This window comes from Dasypus novemcinctus, chromosome 15, assembly GCF_030445035.2.
Source record: "Dasypus novemcinctus isolate mDasNov1 chromosome 15, mDasNov1.1.hap2, whole genome shotgun sequence".
NCBI classification, from domain to species: Eukaryota; Metazoa; Chordata; class Mammalia; order Cingulata; family Dasypodidae; genus Dasypus; species Dasypus novemcinctus.
Genome location: NC_080687.1, coordinates 44926915 through 44950417, shown reverse-complemented (window position 1 = coordinate 44950417; position 23503 = coordinate 44926915). Strand labels below are relative to the sequence as shown.

General features: G+C 37.9%; 1 non-coding gene and 1 pseudogene across 1 annotated transcript; both read left to right on the top strand.

Annotated features, from left to right (window-relative positions):
- The first annotated feature begins 8728 nt into the window (after positions 1-8728).
- Positions 8729-21776, top strand: LOC101435583 (FAST kinase domain-containing protein 4-like; annotated as a pseudogene).
- LOC111759760 (small nucleolar RNA SNORA5) lies at positions 20148-20288 on the top strand. The gene has a single exon (XR_002793652.2). It is a non-coding gene; the product is annotated as a small nucleolar RNA SNORA5 (small nucleolar RNA).
- Positions 21777-23503: the final 1727 nt, after the last annotated feature.

Here is a 23503-nt window from a genome sequence, read left to right as displayed (position 1 = left end):
GGAAAAACAGAGAGAGCAGGGTAGGGAGGGCAGGAACAGGCACATGGAACAGCAAGGGGACTGGCACCAGGCCATGGCAAAGGAAAGACGGGGATCCAAAGGTAAGAGAGCGAGTTTGGGCCTTGCGCCTGCTTTTTGAACCATTAATTATTACATCGCTTTGTTAATGGAAGAGGAGGAGTTTCAGCTGTTTGCTGTTTTGATTGATTATCCCACCCATCAATCCCCTAGGAGGGCCCAATGATAAAGAACTTAAGGAATATCCAGGGCTTCTCCTGGCTTCCAGAGAAAATGGCAGAATCTTGTGTGTGTGTGTGTGGGGGGGGGGGGGGTTCCAGTAGTCATCTTGGGGTTATTGATTCATATGGACTTCTTGCCAGGTTCCAGATCCATCTATAGATTCCCTATCATACTAGCTGGCTTCATCATATTTAACTGCATTCTACAGATGGCAGGTTAGATTTATCATGGACATATTGAGGGTAGTGACTCAGAAGGCCATGCCAGTGAGCTTCCTATTTAGCTCAGGGATTCCCTTGACCACCTCCTTATTAGCACCAATAGGTGAAGGGATGAAGGGATCACACCACATTTTCATTGAAGGGCCTCTGCAGCCTTCTGAGAAGTAGTAACAGCATGAATTGTGGTAATTAGTCCCTCTACAATGCCAAAATTGACGTAGCTGATCTTGGTCAGGGGCATCAGGCAGGAGGCACTAATAACAATCTTGAGGGACTTGTCATACTTCTCATGATTCACACTCATCATAAACATGGGTGGAAGGTGCAGAGATGATGACTCTTTTGGTACCACCCTTCAACTGGGCTCCATCATTCTCCAAAGTAATGAAGACACCAGTGGTCTCCAAAACATATTCAACACTGGTATCACCCCATTTGATTTTGGGAAGATCTCACTCCTGGAAGATGGAGATGGGCTTCCTATTGATGTCAAACTTCTTGTTCTCAGCCTTGAAAGTGTCATGACAACATGGGTGGAATCATATTGGGACATGTGGATCATGGAGTTGAGGGCCAATGAAGGGACCACTGATGGTGGCAAGCTCCACTTTGCCATAGTTAAAAACAGCCCTGGTGACCAGGTGCCCAGTATGGCCAAATCGCTTTTCTTTTCTGGTCTTGATCATGTCTCAGGGATGTGGCTGGCACTACATGTGTAGATGCGGCTCTCAATTAACAGGGAGGATCAGAAAGCTATTACATTTTATTTTTGATAAGTGGTTTTCTATATTGCTCCTTGTCTCTGAGCTCATGAGAAATCGTGGATGAACAAGTCAAGTCACTTAACATTACTGAGTATTTACTATATGTTAGTCACTGTGCAAAGAAATTTTAACACATTATTTTCCTATGTAATCTTTATGATAATTCTATAATGTTATTTTCTCTACTTTGTAGATTGGAAAAAGTGGCCTAAAAAAGTGAACCAAGATAATATTTTTACATATTAAATTGGTGTTTTCCCCATTATTTCCTATCAACCAGTAAATGTTTATGTGGTTCATCTTTAACTAGGAAATTCTAGGCCCAGTGCCTAAGAGACTTTTAAAATTTCTTAAAAAAAAAAAAAATCCCCATTGCCTTCTCAAATGAGTCCAAAGAGTAACTAATAAAGGTAGTTAATTTTATTCTGATCTCTCATCATATGAAAGTTCTGAAAATATCTTATGTATTTCATTTAATCCTCTGAAAAACACTGGGCAATATATGCTTTGATTATATACATTTTACAGATTCTTTACCAGTAATATTATATAGAAAACTTATTTTGATGGTTAGGCTTATATGTCAACTTGATCAGTTAATGGTGCCTTGTTTGGTCAAAGAAGCACTGGCCTAATTATACTATGAGGACATTTTGTAGAATTAAATAATCAGTGAGCTGATTGCAATTATTGTTGATAACAGTTACAATCAACTGAGGAGATTGCCTTCAGCAATAAAAGACTTCTCATTCAATCAGTTAAAGGCCTTACTAGGAAAAGTGATTTCAGTGGTGTGGGAGAGAATTCCCATCTTTATTTCAACCAGCAATCTTCTTCTGGGGAACTCATCATATACCTTGATCAGAATTCCTGGTTTGTAGCCTGCCTTACAGAGTTTGGACTCATGTACCCCCACAGTTGTGTGAGACAATTTTATAAAATAAAACATTTACAGAAATCTTCTGTCAGTTCAGTTTCCCTGGAGAACCCTGACTAATTCACTTATGCATACACGAAGTAAGGTACCTTACCCTGATTACATGGATATTAAAAGTGGAATGAGGCTTTAAACCTCAATAAGCTTTTTCCCTAAGATAGGACCTTCGAGGCTGGCAATATCCTGTCCTTTTGATGAGCCCAACTAAGGGGGAAATGTTTTTTAAAAATATTAGATTTGGAGATGCAACATAATAGTTGGCCTGTGCCCCTGTAATTTGGGTAACTGGAAATATTATGAAAGTCCAGAGTTCTCCTGATCCTACCATCACACAAGAGGAGAAAAAGTGTTAGTGTGATACATCAAGGCCAAATTAAACTTGTCAACCTCATAACATATCCACATAACTCAGCTTTAGAAGTAAGAAGTATTATGATTTTTCCTGATCCACAGTAAAACATGGAGATGGTATACAACATTGCTAAGCATCTTAGTGATTTAGAAGGGCAGATGATCAGCCAAACATTTACAGGGCCTTATAGGTAAATAGGAGGGTATGTGGAGTAGTGGAACTATCCAAGAAAGCTGCCCACCAGAGGTGCCCACACCAGTGAGCACATGTACAGCATTGGAGGACACAATGGGATGATCACAAAACAGATTCCCCCAACTTCTTAAAGCTTAAGATTCAACATTCCTTACTTGCACGTATCCCTCCAAGGACATAAAAAGGCCATAGAGATGTGTTGAAATTGACATTATTTTCTAATATCCTTTATCATTAAAGAATGTCACAAAAATACAATGCCAGGATTTAGAGTGTACATTTCAATGAATTTTGACAAGTGCATACATTCATTCAATCACCAATCATATCAAAATATAGAACACTGCCATCATCTGAAAGTTCTCTTATGCCCTCATTCAGTAAGTCCAACACTCAGAGGCACACACTCCTCCTCCAACTCTATTCTACATTTGTCTAGAAGGTTTTGGCAATCCGAAGTATATGCATGTATTCTATATAAATTTTAGAATCACCTTGTTATTTTCTTTTTGAGAAAGATTTTGAACTTGGCAGGAATTTCACTCTAAATTCTGTTTCCTTAGTACCCAGTGACTATTCATATCTCTATAAGCTATCTCAGCCTTCAAGCTATTCCAGTTCTCTAAGCATCTCAGGTGTCTCACTCCATGCATACATAGTTCAAGAACTAGCCAAAGGTCTGAGGAGAGTTTGTACACAGATTTTGGGACTCTCCCTTTTGTAACTCCCTCTTTCCTGATATTATATTTCTCAGTCTCTGGTTGTTCTTGTAATATTGGACCCTGACCTCTACTTTCTCAGTCCATTAAGAATTTATGTTTTGCTTGAGTTAGGACATGATGACTATTTAGAGGGGAAAGATGGTCTTACCCAGTCTCTTTCTTTACTTAAAAGCATCATAAACCCTCTGTTTTCTGGGTGGTTTAGGTCATCCTCCAGTCTTGTCTTCAAACAGTTACTTTTTTAAAAACATAATTTGTCTAGAAATTATCATTGTCTTTAGGAGAAACTTTAATTTTCCAAAGCTACCTACATTTCCATACGTTGGACCTGTCATCAATTTTTAAAAATTTGCAGTAATAATATGTTTTAATTGCAAATTGTTAAGAACATTCCCTCTTTCCATACTAACTTCCTCTCCACCATGCTTCCACTCTTATATGGTGACATTAAAGGGATTACAGGCATTTTATTGATCTGGCACAGAGAAAGGGAAATTGGTAATAATATATATGGTTTGAGATTACTGGCTTATATTTATGTGAGTCTCAGATATACTATAGTAAAGCTAGTATTCTGTGAATAAATGGCTTCCAGGAATATTCTTACTGCCCATTGCACTTTCTCATTTGATTAATGATCTGAGAATGTAGTGTGAGAATTTATATCATGATATAAATATTTCCTGTAGTGACTGGCACCAGGATATAGGGATAGTGAGTGAAAAACAAGATTTAAAATGTTCAGAACCAGAAGAAAGTCTGTGAAAGTCTTCTAGTCATCTTGTCAGGAAGTTGTAAATACCAGGAATGTACTGCATGGTGTAGTTTATACAAATATTAATGTTATACATAGAGAGAGATTCTTTTGGAATCATACTACATAAAATTTATCAAAATTCCCTTATTTGGAAGTCATAAAACTCTAGTGGTACTGTGATCAGTGAGTTTGTTTTTATGTAAAATTACATTTTATGATCCCAAGTATGAATAACAAATAACAAAACTCAATCAAGAGGAAATTTTAAATTATATTTCTATTTCCTCTGCAGTAATTAGTACACGCTTTCTTGTCATTTGAAGAAGGGACAAAAAAGGATGCAGACAAAATTATAGGCAAAAAGTATGAGAGAAGTATGAGTTGCTATTTCTCTGAAGGTTATGATATTTATAACAACTTTTTTACAGTCACAAATTGCTGTGAAATAGTTTCTCATTCTAAATATTTACTTTTGTACTTAATATTATGTGGGAGGAGGGGCACCCGGCTTGCCTCAGTGGCAAACAGCGCAGCAAGAGGTGACACCGCCTCTGCCCACCAGGCCTAGATAAGGTGACCACGCCTGACTAGGCCTTTGCTGCTAACGGCTAGCCGGCACCACCCTCCCCCTTCCTATCTCCCGCCTAGCCCAGCTCTCACTTCCCCTCCCCCCTCCCTTAAACCTAATCTCTTAGTACGCTGTTTGCCCAGCAACGGCTTACAACCACCTATCAGCTTAGTAACAGTGTCAGCCTATCAAGAGTTAGCACATACTCTACTGGCCAATCACTAGCCCAATGCCAGAACATTGCCTTATATGGAAACAGCATTTGCCCTAGCCAATCAGAACCTGCCACACCACTCCCCAATCCTATAAATCTGCATCCCCTTCCACAATAGACCAGACTTGTGCCATCAGCCTGTCTCCGCGACTCCTTCCTGGGTCGTGCGCCCTCCACGCCTTAGGAGCCCCCGAGGGAAGCCTCAGCGGCCGTACGAGGCTTTCTTCCCCACCCCAGGGACCCCTCTCGTCCCACAACGGGACCCCACTCGTCCCTTAACAGGGACCCTGCTCGTCCCACAACGGGACCCCACTCGTCCCTTAACAGGGACCCCGCTCGTCCCACAACGGGACCCCACTCGTCCCACAACAGGGACCCTGCTCGTCCCATAACAGGGACCCCGTTTCATCCCTCAATATTACATTTATACTTTTTAAATTATTTTCATTAAAGGCTTCCCAAACCATTACCATAAAATACACAACTTTAGGAAAATACAAACGTGGATCAACCCTTGCATGACATGTAGTCTGCCTGCCAACACATCTGCTAGCCCAGGACCAGCTCTCCTCCAAGCCACAAAGCATGATCTCCAGTGCTCATATGCAAATTAAGGAAAAATGTGCATGAAGACACTGAATTAACTGAGGAGACTTTTTTTTTTTTTGATAATCCATGAAATGGATCTAGAAAAAGAAGTTCAGGTCAGTTATAGAAAGGTAAACTCACACTTACTCTTTGGCTAAAGATAAGAGTTCAGTATAGAGGTTAAGTAAATCCCTTAAGTACACAAACCCAGTAAATAGTACAGTAGGATTTCAAATCCAGATATTTAGATTTCAAAATAGAGCTTTCATTTTGGGGATAATTATAATACAGATGTTGTACCAAGTACATTTTTAATATACATATATTGTTAGAGTTCCTTTTGATAGAAGGATAGGTAAATGTGGGCAAAGATAAGTACCTACTCAGAATTAGGAGTCTTGTGAGAGAAGATACATTTGAGAAATGATGAAACTGTATCTTTTATTTCATCTGTTACTTTTTGTTTTACATAGCAAACACATGATGCTTACATGTACAAAGTAACATTCTGAAGATTTTGCAATATTAATGGCATAATCCTTAAATCAGCCTGATGAGAAGGCTACTATTTTAATCCCCTTTTGCAGTGTCAGGAATTGTGATGGGTCTGAGATTTTACCCTGATTGCTAGTTACTTGTTTAGGCTGCCACAGTTTCTTGGATGGTGGCAGAAAATGCAAGACTCCTGAGTTCAAGACAAAGGACCTTAATACTCATGGTACAATATAATCTGAACATCATGTTCCCATCGGTTCCCCTTGTCCCTCAAGTCCCATGGAGGAGATTCCAAGGCAGGCTCAGGTGGATGCTGTGTGCACAAGGGTTTTGTGTCATAATGAAGAAATGCCAGGTTTAGAAAACGGCAATCCTATACTGTTAGCAGACCTGCCCGACCTATGATTCAGAGTGAGTAATTATCTACATTTTCCTAATCCTGTAACAAACCTGCTTTCTATCCCAGAAGGAGACCACATATCAATCTTTAAAGACTGTTTACTAAACAAACCCCAAGGAAGAGTTATGATGGGACAAAATCCATGGAGAATTGTCTCCAAAACTACAGATGAGAGAATTGAGTTTAAGTAACTCATCCAATCAATTAGTAAGGGCTCTGGAGTCCTTGTTCTTAATCTCTCTCTGCTTCCTCTTTGTACTGCTTTTCCAGTATGGAAAGAAGTTTACTAAATGCCAAAATGATTAGTAAAACTGTCCTTCTGTTAGGTGTCAAGTATAGGCTGCTTCTGTTTGCACTGGGAGCTATTTTTCATCCCTCTTGTAAATCCTCAGGAATTTTTCCCTTATATGCCTTTAGGAAACTCTCTAATTCCTCAATGCCCCATCAAGTATGGCAGCATCAGATTTACCATCTGTACCTAGAAACACAGTTTCTCTGAAACTATTTTTTATTCAAAAAATAGTGTTGGGTCTACAAAGTGACAGAATCATTAAATGTTGCACTGAAAGGGATATCTTGTCCATCCTTGTAAATTAACAGATAAAGAACATAAGGCCCAAAGAAATTAAATGAAATGTTCACAGTCATACATTTATTTAGGAACAAAACCAGCTTAAGAGACCTCCTGCTTTCTCACACTCCAGGATAAAATGAGTCTCATACTGTTAAACTGTATGCCACAGTTTTCTGGCCCTAAATTGTTTGAAAACCTGTTTCACAAGTCTTCTTGTTGCCACACTAAAGAAAGCCACAAGCTAGAGTGGGCACTTATTTTTTTTGTAACCTGAGGACAAGGATCATAAAAACACAAATGTAATTAGTGATTTTTAAAAAATTCCTAAATTCTAACTAGACGCAAATTATTCACTTTGATGAAGAATATTTTCTGGGACCAGTAGAGCAATTATAGAAACAAATGCTTTCTATTCAGACAAGTGAAATAGTCCCAGGCAGAAAACCTATTTTTACATTTATTTCCCTTGAGGCTATTTTGTTTTTTCTGAAATGAGTTATAAGGAGAAAAGAAATCCTGGAAATGGATGACTCAATTATGTAAATGCCCTAATTATATACCAACATATTTCTTATGTTTTCTTTTTCTTTCTACTTTTCTTTATGTAGGAGAATTGTTTTCAGATACATGTTTTTTCCAGAGTTCTGAGAAGGTGAATGCTCTATAAATGTGCAACACTTAGAAATATAGTTTCGATTAACTTTGTCCTCTACAGCTCCTCTAGGTATGGTTATTTTGTAATGGGTAATGCAATTTTAGTATCGGTGAGATGCATTACTAAAAGTTTCCACAGATCTTCAACCTAATTTGAAAACACTACACTATTATGGCCTCATAAGTAGGTTATTAAGCTTAAGTTTACTCTAGAGGAAGTTTAAAACCTGATAACCTCTCTCGGCAGAACCACAATTTTGTTCCTGTTCTTGCAAAACCAAGTGTTGCACAGTTAGTAAATACTGTTTGAATTATCACTTTTTAATCAAGATACATTTTTTGTGTACACATATATATGTATATGATAAGGTAGAAGACTGATGTTTTCACACAATTTTTTTCTTAAATTATATATTTATGCAAAGACAGGAATAGAAAGTCTTTCTGAAATTTTGAACATTTGAAAGCAACCCCTGGGACTCATTTCAAATACAATTGTCAAGTAGAAGAAATAGGTGTTCATGGATCCCCTCCTCAGGTCCTCCGTATTTTAATCAATGATCCAGGGCCCTTACATTCCCATTCATCTTTTCCTAACTTGAAACCAGCTCTCAGATTCTTAATTGATTATGATATAGATATCCCAGAATACCCTTTGTAAAAAGTTTTTATTTTCATGAAGATTAAAAAACTTTAAATTGAAAGGATTAAGATCAAATTCTCTGGCTGTCCCTTAAGCTGGCATTTGAAGGTACTTAGGACATTTTCTGAGTAACTCTGCAATCCACCACGTGTCCAGTCATAAGTTAAAGATTTCATTCACAAGCACCTTGGCACTATAGTCCATACCTTCGTCAGCACTCTGTGCCAAACTCACTCCCTTTTCCAGTCTTTAATGCCCTGCAGAAAATACAGATGATTCTGGAAATGCAGTTTTTATTTTCAGTTTCTGATACTGTGTCAAATGTCTTTGACACTGGACTAATTATTGTCAATTTGGCACAATCAGTGGTCTCTTCAAAAGCTGCAAACTGAGATGGTGGGAAGATGCTGAAGAAGGAATCTCCAGGAATCAGTCTCTCCACCAAAACAACTATTGAACTGGCAGAAATGTCTGAATCATCTATACAGAAACTTCAGAGTCAAGTGGATCACTATGTAGCATCCAAGAAAGGGCTGGAGGAAGAAGCTGTGAAATGCAGTAAATACCAGTGTTTTCACTCTCCTTGCAACAGTCATCATATCCTATTCCCCAACCTCATAGCAGGCAGCTGTAGGGACTGCAGTCCAGCCTCCTGGTGCAGCTTGCTGGCACCAGAGTGGAATATAAAATCTAATCCTTCATAATGTTGTCAGAGCTGATTTCCAGGTTCATGGTCACATCATAACAAATAATTCAGAGACTAACTACAGTTATAAGAAAGTTACAAAAGAACTTAATGAGGAGAAAGTACACACTCAAATATGTGAGTGAAGCCATTCTCAAAGAGAAGACATGCATCCCCTCTTTAAGGTTTTCTGGTTTTAATGGCTATCATAGGTGGTTAGGGTCTATGCTGATTGGTGTATTTAAGACAAAGCAGAGGAAACTCGCTGGGTGGTTTGGTTTCTAGAGTTTGTTGTTTGGCGATGTTTGGTTTCTGGTTGCTGTCCACAGCCCTACAGGGCACGTTGACTGGTGGCAATTGTCCTCCGGCCACTGTCTATGAGCCCTGCTGCGTGTTTACTCTGCAAGGTGTTTATTAAAGTAGGTGGGTGGTGGAAGCCCTTCCTGTTTCTCCTTCTTTCTTCTGTGTGAAAATGTTACAAGTTGCATTCCAATAAGAATGTTTGTGTTCTGAGAATTGGTGCTTGGGTTTTTTTGCCCCTCCCTCCAGGTCCTTATTCTATCATGCCTAAATACTATGGGGGCTATTGGGTGGGATCGATGAATATTGCTTTTGATCATCTACTTCAGAGAGCTGGGGGCCAGCTTGAAGGCAGCCATTTTGACTTTAAGTCAAAACTTTTATGAGGGACAATGTAGGTCATTTTCCATCCTGATCAAGAAGTCAATCCAACAAGAAAACATAACAGTATAGATATATGTACACCTAAGGTCAAATTCCCAAAATATATGAAACAACCACTGACATATTTAAAGGGAAAGAAGAGATGGATCTACAACTGAACGATAAAAAGACAAGCAAACCAATTAAAATATGGACAAAATACTTGAATATGCATTTGTTCAAAGAAGATATACAAATGGCCAAAAGCACTTGAAAAGATTCTCAACATCATTAGCCATTAGGTAAATGTAAATTAAAACCACAGTAGAATATCATTGCAAAGCCATTAGAATGACTACTATTTAAAAAACGGGAAACTAAAACTATTGGAGAAGATGTGGAGAAATAAGAGCACATATTTATTTTAGGTGGGAATGTAAAATGGCAAAACCACTGTGGAAGACAGTTTGACAGTTCCTCAGAAAGTTAAATATAAAATTACGACATGATCCAGGAATCCCACTTCTAGGTATATATCCAAAAGAGTTGACAGCAGGGGTATTAAAATATATATGTACACCATTGTTCCTGGTGGCATTATTCACAATGACCAAAAATGGAAGCATCCAAAGTGTCCATCAACCAATGAACGTTAGACAAAATGTGGGACATATATATCATGGAATATTATTTAGTTGTAAAATGGAATGAAGTTCTGATACTTGTGACAACATAGACAAACCTTAAAGACATCTTATTGAGTAAAATAAGCCAGGTACGAATGTACAAATATTTCATGAGCTCACTGATAGGAAATAATTAGAATGAGCAAATTCATAGAGTCAAAAACTAAAATATAGGTTACTAGGGGCCAGGTAGGTAGTAGAGAATGGGGAGTTAATGCTCAAATTGTACAGAGTTTCAATTTGCTCTGATGGAAATTTTTGTAATGGATTGTGGTGATGATAGCTTAATGTTGTGAAAGTAGTTGTGATGATTTGACATTGAATGTACCCCAGAAAACTATGTTCTTAAAGTAAATCTATTCCTGTGGGTGTAAATCTATTGTAAGTAGGGCCCTTTGATCTGGTTGCTTCAGTTAAGGCATGGCTCAGAAAATACTGGAGTCCTTTATGAGAGAATGAAATTTAGACAAAGATAGAAAGCCAAGGAAACAAAAAGCTAGAAGCAATGAAATCAGGAAGAGAGAGGACAGATCAGCAGATGCTGCCATGTGTCTTGCCAAGTAACAGAGCAGACCAGGATCACTGGAAGCTGCTGGTTTTCAGGAAGAAAGTATTGTCTTGATGATGCCTCAATTTGAACACTTTCATGGCCTAAGAACTATAAGCTTGTAAGCTAATAAATCCCCCTCATAAATGCCAACTCATTTCTCGTATATTGCTTTTGGCAGTCGAGCAAACTAGAACAGTAATTAATAGGCCTAAATTGTATATTTGAATGTGGTTTAAAGGGAAATTTTTAAGGTTGTGTATATATATAACTTTAAAAAAAATTAAAAATAACATCTGACTGTACAACACAGTGAGTTCTAATATAAACCATGGACTATAGTTAATAGTACAGTTATAATAATATTTTTCATCATTTGTAACAAATGTACCACACTAAGGTAAGGTGTTAATAATATATATATGGGTTATATGGGAACTCTGTATTTTCTGCAAGAGTTTTCTGTAAACCTCCAACTTCTCTAAAACAAAACAGCAAAACAACAACAACAACAAAACAACCAAAAATCCCACAAATTCTATTTCTCAGAATTACTTCCCAGTACTTCTAAAGTTTATTTGGTAATGGGAGATATGCAAGGTGGAAGTGGAGTGGAAGTCATGATTATCACAACATCATGGTGGACTGATGTGGCAGGGGGCTAGAGCATTTCCTAGCATGGAAGTTTGCAATTTCCCCCCATCATCTGCTGCTTCCTTTCTTCTTTCCACCATGTTCTTTGCTATTGTGATGCTTATCTGTTTCTAACTTCAGATAAAATCTTCAAAACTTCAGTACCTCCCACACGGATAGAAACTCTCATTCCTATAAGAAATTCCTTCTTCTTGTAGTAGTTGTAGTTGTATTTTTGTTTTCCCAAACAAACCCAGTCTGAAACAGCTGTCAAAGAGATGAATTTTAAACTTTTTTGCATAAGAGAAAACATTTTTCTTATCTCTAGGTGACAATGATGGCTGAAGCGTATGCTGCAGAAAAGAAGTAATTTTCAAAAATATGCTTAGCTTTCCACCTGATTTTGATTTTTAATATGGGACAAAATTTAAAACTAACTTACTTAAATGTTTAATTTTCTTACATTTAAAATTGAGGGAGCACAAATATATTAAAGGATATAGACAATACTGTAAGTTTATTTTACAAAAGAGAATTGAGATTTTATAGTTCAATAAATAAAATTGTTATTAGTCTAAAAAGTGTCACATAAAATTGTCAGGATTTATTTTCACAATTTCTAAATATTTCCTAAAATATTTCTGTAGAATACACAGAAATCTAAGTTATTTATACTTATTCAATTTCTAGGTATTTTAAAATACAGGGAAATATAAAATTTTTGGCTTACCACTTTTTCTTGTGCATAATGGTATGTATAAATATAGGACAAATTAAGAACTGTATTTTCTGAAAACTTCTACTCTTATCAAAAAAGCTTGGTAACTTTTAAAGAGCATTTCATACTACATTTATAGACTACAACCCACATATCAAAGATTTTCTTATTGTGAAAACAACATTGTTCAAAGCAATGACTCAAAAAGGGCAGTCAGTGTTATATTTTAGCTGGCTTTCCTTTTGTTACACTATTGAATCATAAAACATTGCTAAACAAATAAATCCCATGTGCTACTTACTCATCATGAAGCCCACTAAATAGATTTGTCATGGCTGGAGGCCACATTATCAAAGTTCAGTACAGAAAATTCAAAACATTTTCTTTGTGCTTCAAAAGTGAGGGCTCAAACATGAAACTACTCTTTGTGTTCTCTATCTAAGGCATTTTTCTACAACAATGATTTATCCAATTGACATTTTGGCTGAAGATGAATGTTTGTATGTAAAAATCAATATCTGGCCAAGGCTGGACCTAAATATATACATTAAATAAAGAACTGATGGGATAAAAAATGAATGTAAAATCAAAAAGCTTTAATGCAATCTTAGCATTTAAGATTTTAGTAGTCAAATTTTTCAAAGTTGACAATATTCAGTAGAGGAATTTAAGTTCTCAACATTGCCAAATAAAGGCTTGCTCGCTAAATACTATTCATTCTACACATTCACATCAAATAGTTGCTTATTTGCAATTGGGAGTAAATAGCACCAACCATTTTGTATAGCAGAACATAATTCAGAAAAAATATTATTGATTAACATCCCCCTCCCCCAACGAAAACATGTTTCTATGATTGGTGCCTCAACTAGCTTTCAAAAATACTTTACCTTCAACTATTAACACTATTTGGTGCTCTAGCACAATCATTTAAATAAACTTGATTAAATGTTTAGCTTCCACAGTACCTGAGGTATATATTTTTTAAAAAAGTTTCCCCTTTAAAAAAGCATATTTTATACTTAATGCATTTCTTATCCCCCCCCCTTGTGACTTTTTGCATGCTGTCTGCTCTCTGTGTTCATTTGCTGTGCGTGCTTCTATGTCTGTATTTTTAGTTATTTTTATTTTCCCTCCCCTCTTGTGGCTTGCTTGCTGCTGTCTGCTTTCTGTGTCCACTCGCTGCATGCTTTTCTGTGTTTTTGCTTGTCTCCCTTTTCTGTTGCATCACCTTGCTGAGTCAGCTTTCCATGGTGTCTGCAGGCTGGGCTGCTCTCCTCAGTGTGTGGTCGAGGCTGCCCTCATAAGGTGACCCTGGGACACAAACCAAGGGCCGCCCATATGGTAGATGGGGGCCCAACTGATTGAGCCACAGATGCTTCCCCTTAATGCATTTTTTTAAATGTGTTGTTTTGAAGTTTGAGTTGTAAAAACAAATATATTTTTGGTACCTCATTTATCTAAAATTTCTTAATTTTTTTCACACATTTTATATTCTTTTTCATTTTATGGACAGTGATTTAGCATAGATGTTATAGGTGATTTTTGAGATTTACTCATGGAATTTTGATGTGGCAAAGTGGTCATTTGGCTTTATTTCATCCTTAAGTATGTGAAGAATTCTCATTAGAACTTTTCTTGAAATATTTATGGTCTAAGGGGAAATAAATAATCAAACTTCTAATATAGTTTTGAAACTTATTTTGTTTAATTTGATGGATACTAGTAAAATAACCTATAACTCTTTATATTATCAATACATTTTTATAAAAATAAGTTTACATATAAGGCAATAGTATGTTCACACTAAATTTATTTAGCTAGTATTTATATTAGCTGTCAATCTATTGTCCTAATTATTAAAAGATTTTCAAGTCCTTAATGATATTTTATTATTACAGCTATCACAACCATCACTAAATGCTATACTATTTTATTCAGAATATGCCTTTTACTTTAGCTGACTAATAGAATTTCAAAATATAGAACATATAAGAGGATTTTTCAATGCAAGTTGTATTTATAATTTTACTTTTACTTTTTAGAAGTGAATATTTAGATATTCAGGTCATGTTCTCAGTACTGAAATGATGGTAGCCTGTGGGCTAACATAATTGTTTATTATATATTAGTTCAGAGATGTCAGAAATGACAATGAAGTTGACATTTTCCTATTTTTCTTCAAAAGGGTAAGACTGGTATAAAAGCTAAATGGCAGATTTTTGCTTATTAGTATAGCCAAAGTCAAATGTGGAGCAGCAGAACTTCTGAAGGAGGTCAGTAGGAGCAATTACCAGCCCAGCTTTGAGATATACATGAGTATTGTTCAATAAACTGTTGAAATTTCTTAACACAGAAACTTAGAAGAACAAACTTCAGAGTTCATGTATTTTGAAGGGTGGAAACAGTGAGACTGCTTGGAAATTAAAGAAAATGTTTCTATGTCAATAGGCAGTAAATCTGGGTACAGAATCATTATATACTATTCTGAATTTAGCATAAATCTTAGAATAATATAAGGAGATGAGTTATGTTCAACAGAATCCCAGTAAGATTAAGTGCTGATTTCTCTTCCAAAACCAAGGAAGCAAGAAGGCAGGGGTACAAAATATTTAATGTGCTGAAAGAAAATCTATTCCAAACCAAGAATTTGATACCTGGCAAGACTTTCTTTCAAAAATGAGGGAGAGATTAAGACATTCCCAGATAAACAAGGCTGACTGAGTTCATTACCACCAGACCTGCCCAACAATGCTAAAGGGCGTACTTAAGAATGAAAGGAAAGGACACTAGGCAGTAAATGAAAGCAGCATAATGAAATAAAGACCTCTGGTAAAGCTTAGCATTAAAAGAATTATACACCCACAAGTGGGATTTATTCCAGATATGCAAGGGTAGTTCAACTTAAGAAAATGAATTAATATAATGAACCATATTAATAAAACAAAGGAAAAAAGGACATGATAATTTCAATTGATGAAGAAACAGCATTTGACAAAATCCAGTACCCCTTCTTGATTAAAATACTTAGAAAACTAGGAATAGATGGACATTTCTTCAACATAATAAAGCACATATATGAAAAACCTGTCACTAGCATCATATATAATGGTGAAAGACTGAATGTTTTCCCTCTTAGAATAGAAACAGGACAAGAAAGCCTATTAACACCGCTATTATTCACTATTCTACTGGAAGATCTAGGTAAAGCATTTAGGCAAGAGAAGGAAATAAAAGACATCCAAATCAGAAAGTAAGAAGTGAAACTTTCCTATTTGCAGAAGACATGACCCTATTTAGAGAAATCCTGAAAAATGCACAACAAAACTCGGAGAATCAATAAACAAACGCACCAAAGTGGTGGGAATCAAGACTAACAAGCAAAAATCAGTAGGCTTTTCTATACACTAATAATTAACAATCTGAAGAAGAAATTAAGAAAAAAAAAACTAGTAAAATCCAAATCAAAACCATGAAATACCATTTCACAACCACTAGAATGGTAGTGTAGAGAAATGGAACACACATTCATTATTGGTGAATATATAACATGGTGCATTCACTGTGGAAGACAGTTTGGCAGTTCTTCAGAAAGATAAAAATATTGAGTTATCATATGAGCCAGCAACGCCACTCCTAGATATATACCCAGAAGAATTGAAAGTAAGGTCTTGAAGAAATATTTGCACACCAGTGTTCAGTGTGGTGGTATCTTTCCCAATTGCCAAAATGATTAAAGCAAACCAATAGTCCATCATCTGATGAATGTTAAATGAGAATGTACATATATACAATGGAATATTATTCAGCCATGAAAAGGAATGAAGTTCTGATACACATGATGACATGGCTAACCCTGATGACATCATGTTGTGTGACAAAACCCACGCACAAAAAGACAAATATTTTATGATATCATTGCTCTGAAATAACTGAAGTAAGCAAGTTCATAGAGTCAGAAACTAGGTTACCAGGGGATGGGGTTAGACTTGGGAATGGAGAGATAATGTGTGAAGTGTACAGAATTCCATTTTGGAGTGAAAAATTAGTGTTGATAATGGGTGGTGGTAATGATGTGATGATAGCACAATATTGTGAACAAAATTAACAGCACTGAAATATATATTTGGAAGTGATTAAAAAAAGGAAATTTAAGTTGTATATATGTTACACTAGAATAAAAAATTTAAAAGTGAATAACACCTGGACTGTACAACACAGTGAATCTAATAGAACCCCTTGACTATAAATTATAGTACAATTTAAAAAATGTTTTATCATATCAATTATCTACAAATGTATCATTAACACAAAATGTTCATGAAAGGATGTTATATGGTAACCCTGTATTTTATGTATGATTTTTCTGTAAACCTATGACTTTGGTAACAAAAAACTTAAAGAATAACATAGAATATTTACAAGTTTAGTGTTCAGATAGAAACAGGCCATAATGAGAAATATTTATTTAAGTGGGAAACTAAAGAAATTAGAGTGTTGTGCTAACACATCTTTAATCTTTACCTATGAGTCTATTTCTTCAACAATTATATCCCATATGAAATGCCAAAAGGCTAATTTCGTGTCCCTCTTTAAAAAGTTAAGATATAATTCAGTAAGAAGTAAGGATTGAATTATTTTATACCATTTGAGTGGAATAGTTTCAATTGGTCTCTTAGAGACCTATCAGCTTAAATGAAGTGCTTCAGTGTCCTTGCCATGAGGCAACAGAGACTAAGGTTTAAAAATGATTACAGAAGTTATGCATCATAAAAATATATAAAATCCTAAATAAGTGGAGGACTTCTGCTTCCAAATATTTGAGAAATTTAACTTGATTACCTTAATTTGGTGTGTGATTCGTGGTTAAATTTGTTCCAAAATATTATTGCTCAGTTTTTAAAAGCTCTTTTAGCATTCAGTTTGAGTACTCAATTAGGAAGGAAAATAATAAACAATAGTTACCTCAGCTATAGATTTTCAACCTAAGATGATGAATCACAGTTTTAAATATTGTAAAGTTAAATTTCAGTTGATGATTAACCACTTCTCTTCAGACAATTATATTATACCAATGACTCACTCTTCTAAATTCCAGAGACAGAAATACCCTCTTTAGCTAGATGAAACAAAACAATTCAATTCTCTATAAATACTTTTAAAAGAAAGGATACATGAAAGTAATAGGAATATTACCTTTTTTCTTAGATAGGCAACCATGTGATCAATTGCTTTGTTTGATAAACATGATAATTTTCTTTTCTTATGAACACACACACACAAAGGTTAACCAGTCCAAAAAATTGTATATTTTAAGTTTATATTTTTATTTCTAAAGAAACTACTAGATTACCCTTGAAATTCAGTTATATAGATTTTTAATTGGATATAGTATCATAAATTACACAGAGCAGATTTCATGTGCTTATAATAGCATTATTTCAGTCTCATCAACAAGTCTGAGCTCACCTTACATAATAGAGAAATATGTGACTATACACATTTATCACATCATAAATATGTAAAAGAGTCCTCTTAATTTAGAAAAAAAAAGAGATGTGCAACTTAAAAAAAGCAACTACGAATTCTAAGGGCAAGTATAGGCTACTTCATTTTGTAGGAAAACAAAGGCAAAGAAATAAACAGTTTAAGTAACGAAGCTTCTCAGAGCCTTTTTAAGCTATTGTTTAGTAGGAAAATTATTGCTGCAACAGCTGCAAGAAAGTCTGGCAGAAAGATGGAACTCCAGTTATATATGCTCTATTGCTTACTAAAACAGAAGGAATCACAGTGGCATAAACTCAAGAAAGATGAGAGTGAAAAGCACCTATATTACAGTCAATAACATAAAACGTCAATTCTTACTCAGCCCTATTCAAACAACCATGCATGGTTTCGCCTGAAATTACTTCTCCAGGCTTGATGGTTTCTTCATTAGATTTCTTATTGCCACCTCTACATGATGTTAAACCGGGAGTGAATAATGGTTGCCCCGCAGCATCATAAAGCGGAACCCCTTGCTAACAGTCGCTCTGTAACTACAGAGCAAGAAGGGTGATTAGCAGCATAGTATTACTGTGAGGCAACTCAACTGGCAAACAGTTTCTCTTCCATTATCCCAGGTGATTAGAAGAAGTAAAAAGCAATGTAATAGTCAGAGTCATTTTGTTATTTAAAACATACATGAAACTTAGTGTGGTCTTAAAGTTCATGGAAATATGTAAATGCTCTTCTGGGAAGCAAACACAAGAAAGTCTTTCTAAAGGAAAAGCAAGATTTATTTTGACCTTTAGCTAAAAACTGCTTCCCCAAAGTAATCATTTTTTTAAATGGAAAAGAAAATAATGATGATACTCTTGAGTTTTAGTTTTTACTTCTGTTCAGTTCTATTCTAAGAGTTATCTACTGTTACGTAGCAAATTACCCCAAAACTTAGAAGCTTCAACCAACAAACTTTTATGATCTCAGTTTTTATGTCAGCAATCTGGGTGCAGTTGAGCTGGATGCTGCCGGCTCAGGCTCCGTGGGGAGGGTTCAGTCAAGCGTTGGCCATGGCTGCCATCATCTCAGGGCTGGGCTGTGGCTGGGTAACCTACTTCTAAACGCATTCATTCATAGAGCTGCTGGTAGACTATGCTTCCTCATGATGGAAATATCGCCGTAGGTTGCCTGGGTGACCTCACAACATGGCAGTTGGTGATCCAAGAGAAATTGAGAGAGAGAACAAACCAGTAAGCACCCAAGACCTAAGCCAGGAACTTTTTTGAACTGGATCTTTGACATCCCATCTTTTCTGCCATATTCAATAAGCTCAGCCCACACTCAAAGGCAGACAACTACACAAGGGCAACAGTATCAGGAGACAGGGCTCATTGGAGGCCACCTTGGAAACTGACAACATCTGTGTTTATATTTTTCTTTTCACATTTACTACTCCTAGTTTAGGAAGAAAAAAATCATTATTCTATCTAATGACAGGCATAGAAACAAAGTCTTCTTTCTGAAAATATCACGTCATGAATATAATATTCTTAAGAATACATGGCATGAAACTTAAAAATAATCTTTAAAAAATTGTCCTTTTAATCCTGTATAGGAAATATTAAAATTATATTAATTTAGAGATATTTCAAGAAAATATACATGTTAAATACATATAACCTATACAGACTATATCTAGCCTTAGAAAGAAATTTAAATTCATATATTTTTACTGCCCTCTTGTTCATTTCTCGCCTAGATTCTGTTTGAACACTGGTAATTGCTTCCTAAGTGTACAACACTGTTGTAGGCATTTGAGGGGAAATTTTAAAGTACAATATGCATGATTAGGAAAATGAAATAAGCTGATCTTAAAAGTTCAATGTACATTAGGAAGATGAGTTGTTCTGGAAAGAGCTCTAGATGAGCCTGATTCTTGTCTCATATCTGTCATTTCATATCTGTGGCCACAGGCAAGTTGTATAGCATCATTAGGTTAGGTTTCCTTCTATTGAAAAGAGCAAATTGGATTAGTGATTTTCAAATTTCCCTTAAGTTGTAAAATGATGCAATTTTAAAGTGAAACATACCAAGAAGACTGACAAGTAGAAGAAAAAGCAATAAATAAATAATATTATTTCATATGCAAAATGTTCAGAATTTTAATTTTTAAGATAATAATTGTAGCTACCAATATAGTGAAAGTATTTGCAGTGTGCCCCACTGACTCTAGTAGAATTACTCTTACTATATGTCAGTTTCTGGGAAGTATCAAACATTAAAAAATGATTCTCTATACAAAAGATTTTAGAATATTCAACTTTATTATTAAATTTCCTTTCCCCATCTTCTTATTCTTAATACTCCAAAACTTACCATTTCTATTATTGAAATAGCTCTTAGAATAAATTGCTATTAAATTACATTTTGAGAAAAGTTCATAGCATTTTAGCTGGGGCTGCCACAGATGACTGCCATAGCAAACTCTGCAGATTATGTGTCCTAAATCCTGTATCCTGGGATCTGGGAATAAGTTTGGCTGCAGACATTGTGTGCTGCATGTACAGGAGTCATTGGGGGTGGGGAGAAGAGACAGGTCCTGTACAGTTGGGCCTGTGTTTAGTGAGCTCAGGCCCAGGTATTGTCTCACAGAGGGCTACCCAGGATGGGACCCTTGCCCTACAGCTCTTCCCTGGCTTCCCAGACTGTCCTGCTGACCCCCATGCGGCTGTGGTTGACAGTACTTGGAGCTTGTGGAGCACTTTCGCCCTGATGAATTGCTAAAGCCGTTGCCGACTCCAATCGCACTTAATCAGTAGTCAGTGCCCTTGCTGCAGGTCACCTACCACCTTGTCCAGAAGCCCTTTATCTTGATGAAAGGTGACCTCTTGGACCTGACCTATGCCTATGGCAGACTCAATTTCTACCAGACCCAGGTGTTCCAGTACCTGGCAGCCAATTTGCTGTCCCATGTGTCCAGCCTGACACCCAGAGTGATCACCCACTGCACCAAGTCCTTCATTTTCCTCAAGTGGCTGAACCTGCCTTTGTTTGAGGCCGTTGCCCAGCACATCCTGAACAAAGCCAAGAACAGCCCCATCACATCCAACGCAACATGGTCCTGGCTTTTGTTCCTCGGAACTTCCATCTGGAACAAGATCAGTTCTTCACTGGGTGCTCAGGAAGCTGGCCCAGAGCAAGCAGGCCTGACCCCAGCTCTCCAGGTGGATGTGGTGTGGTCCCCATGTGTGCTGCAGCAGGTGAGGAGGCACAGCTACTAGCTGTCCTCTGCCCCAAGTTTCACACCGTTTTTAGGTGACCAGTCTCTGAAGGAGCTGCTCCACCTCACCACCGCCACCCACCTGGAACACCCCAAATATACACACCTCCTCTTGCCAGACTCAGCCTTGGTCCCCAGACTAACAGTACTTGAGAAGAAAGAGATCCCCCTGAAGAAGGAGCTTCAGGGATCTCTGAAGGGGCTTCTGGGAAATGCCAACAAGGGCTACTTCACATTGGCATACAGTACAGCTGAGTTCTGGATGCTGAGGTGCTATAGGATGCTGATGGCCAGTTCCTGGCCCTGCAGGACACTGTTGCTCCTCATCTTTCCCAGCCCACTGGAAGCCAGTCACTGCTCCCTGGAACAAGAGGCTAGCTTTCCTGCAACAGGAGTTTCCCAGCTAAAACAGCTGGAGGAAGGACTTGCTGGGTCGCTTTGTCCTGGTTCACTGCCACATGCTCCTGCCAGCTTCCTGGTGGTGGATGTCCCTTACTACAGTGTCTAGAATTCAAGTCTAAATGGCAGTAAGGTGCTTACCTCAAGGACAAGATGCAAAAAGCCATGGCAGAGGATCTTCCAAGTCATCCTGTCCCCTCAGCATGGACTGTATGCCCAGCGGCCCAGCTGCTCTCTTTCTCCCAGTGGCCTCCTCTTGGGTTAGTGGGTGAGGAAGAGATGCCGTGTTTCAGGATGGACCTTCTCGGAACAGGACCTTGGCAAAAAGTGGGGGTCGTGGCTGGCAGACCTGAGTGGTAGATTTTCCACTGGTGCATAATAAATCATTCATTTTGGTGTTCAGTACCAAGAGGCTTCCCAGATTTTGTCAGTCTCCCATTTGCTCTCACACCAGTCTGCCTGTATTGGAGGTCAGGGAGTCATGGCACTGCCCTGCAAAGGCAGGCAAAGCACAGGACTTCAGGCCAGCTCTACAGACTGAAAACTAGGGCTCAACCTGGGGACTTCTCCCTCACTCCCAGATCACTCTAGCTGCCTGTCTGTCTGTACTCACTCCTAGCTACTTTTTGCCACCTGCAAGGTGACCCCTTGGAGTTGAGCCAGTAGAGTTGCTGCTACCAGCCAGTATGTGTACATTCACACACAGCTGCCTGTGGTTTAGTGGCCCTCAGTCAGCCCCAGAAGATGGAGGAGAACAAGTTCTAGAATTCCTAATCTCCTGGGATAAGGACCTTTCCCAGGGGAAGGTGATTAGGTTCTCAGGGGATCGCTTAGAGTTCTAACTCTAGTCGGGTTACTGGAACATCATTTTGAGAGCTCCTTTGTTTCATGTTTGGTAAGTGGAGTGGACTTAAAACTGCGGTGACCAATGACAGGGGGACTGAGGTTTTGGATAAGAGGACAGGTGTCCACTCACCTACTGCTGCAGGGGCCTGAGAAGCTAAAATTTCCTGTCACAATTATCACCATTCCCAGAGTCAAAGCAGAGCATCAAACTGACATTGTGGACAGGTGCCAGTAGTTCACACTTTCTCATCACTGCTGCTAGAGGGCCCCCTGGAGCTGAAGAGAAGAAAAGAGCTTCCACCTTCCGGGCTCATCAGAACTTTCTGTTGGCAGAGCCTGGAACTGAGCCAGTTGGTAGGGAAGTCTAGGAACTGTAGTTTGCCTCCAACAATACAGAAGAGAGGGCTGAAAAGTGGAGATGGAGTTGAGATTAAAAGGAGGCTGTGGGTAATGTGCTGGAGGTGCAGTTAATGTTGGGGTTTAAGATATATTTAGGGGATTTGAATCTCTGGACTGACAATGTGATAGCCAGGTCCTGAGCCTCAACAGACTCCAGCACCTACAATCTGATCTATTGGACTTACCACACTCAGCTAAGATGGAGTTGAAGAGGGACAACCAGCACACCATGGAGCCTAGAGTGATTACAACTGAAAATGGGAGGATTGCATCCAGCATCCATGTGGAATCTGAGCCTCCTCTTGATATAGAGGTGCAATGGACACAACCAATCCAATGTCCACATAGAAGAGGTGGCATTGGATTGGGAAAAGTGGACATGGTGGACGATGGGTATGGGGAAAGGCAGGAAGAGATGAGAGGTGGAGGCGTCTTTGGGACATGGAGCTGCCCTGGATGGTGCTTCAGAGGTAATCACCGGACATTGTAAATCCTCACAGGGCCCACTGGATGGAATGGAGGAGAGTATGGGCCATGATGTGAACCATTGACTATGAGGTGCAGAGGTTCCCAAAGATGTACTTACCAAATCCAATGGATGTGTCATGATGATGGGAACGAGTGTTGTTGGGGGGGGGGAGAGGGGGGGGTGGGGGGGGTGGGGTTGAATGGGACCTCACATACATATTTTTAATGTAATATTATTACAAAGTCAATTAAAAAAAAAAAGAAAGGAGGCTGTGGGGAAGCAGATGTGGCTCAACTGATAGAGCGTCTGCCTACCATATAGGAAGTCCAAGGTTCGAACCCAGGGTCTCCTGGCCTGTGTGGTGAGTTGGCCC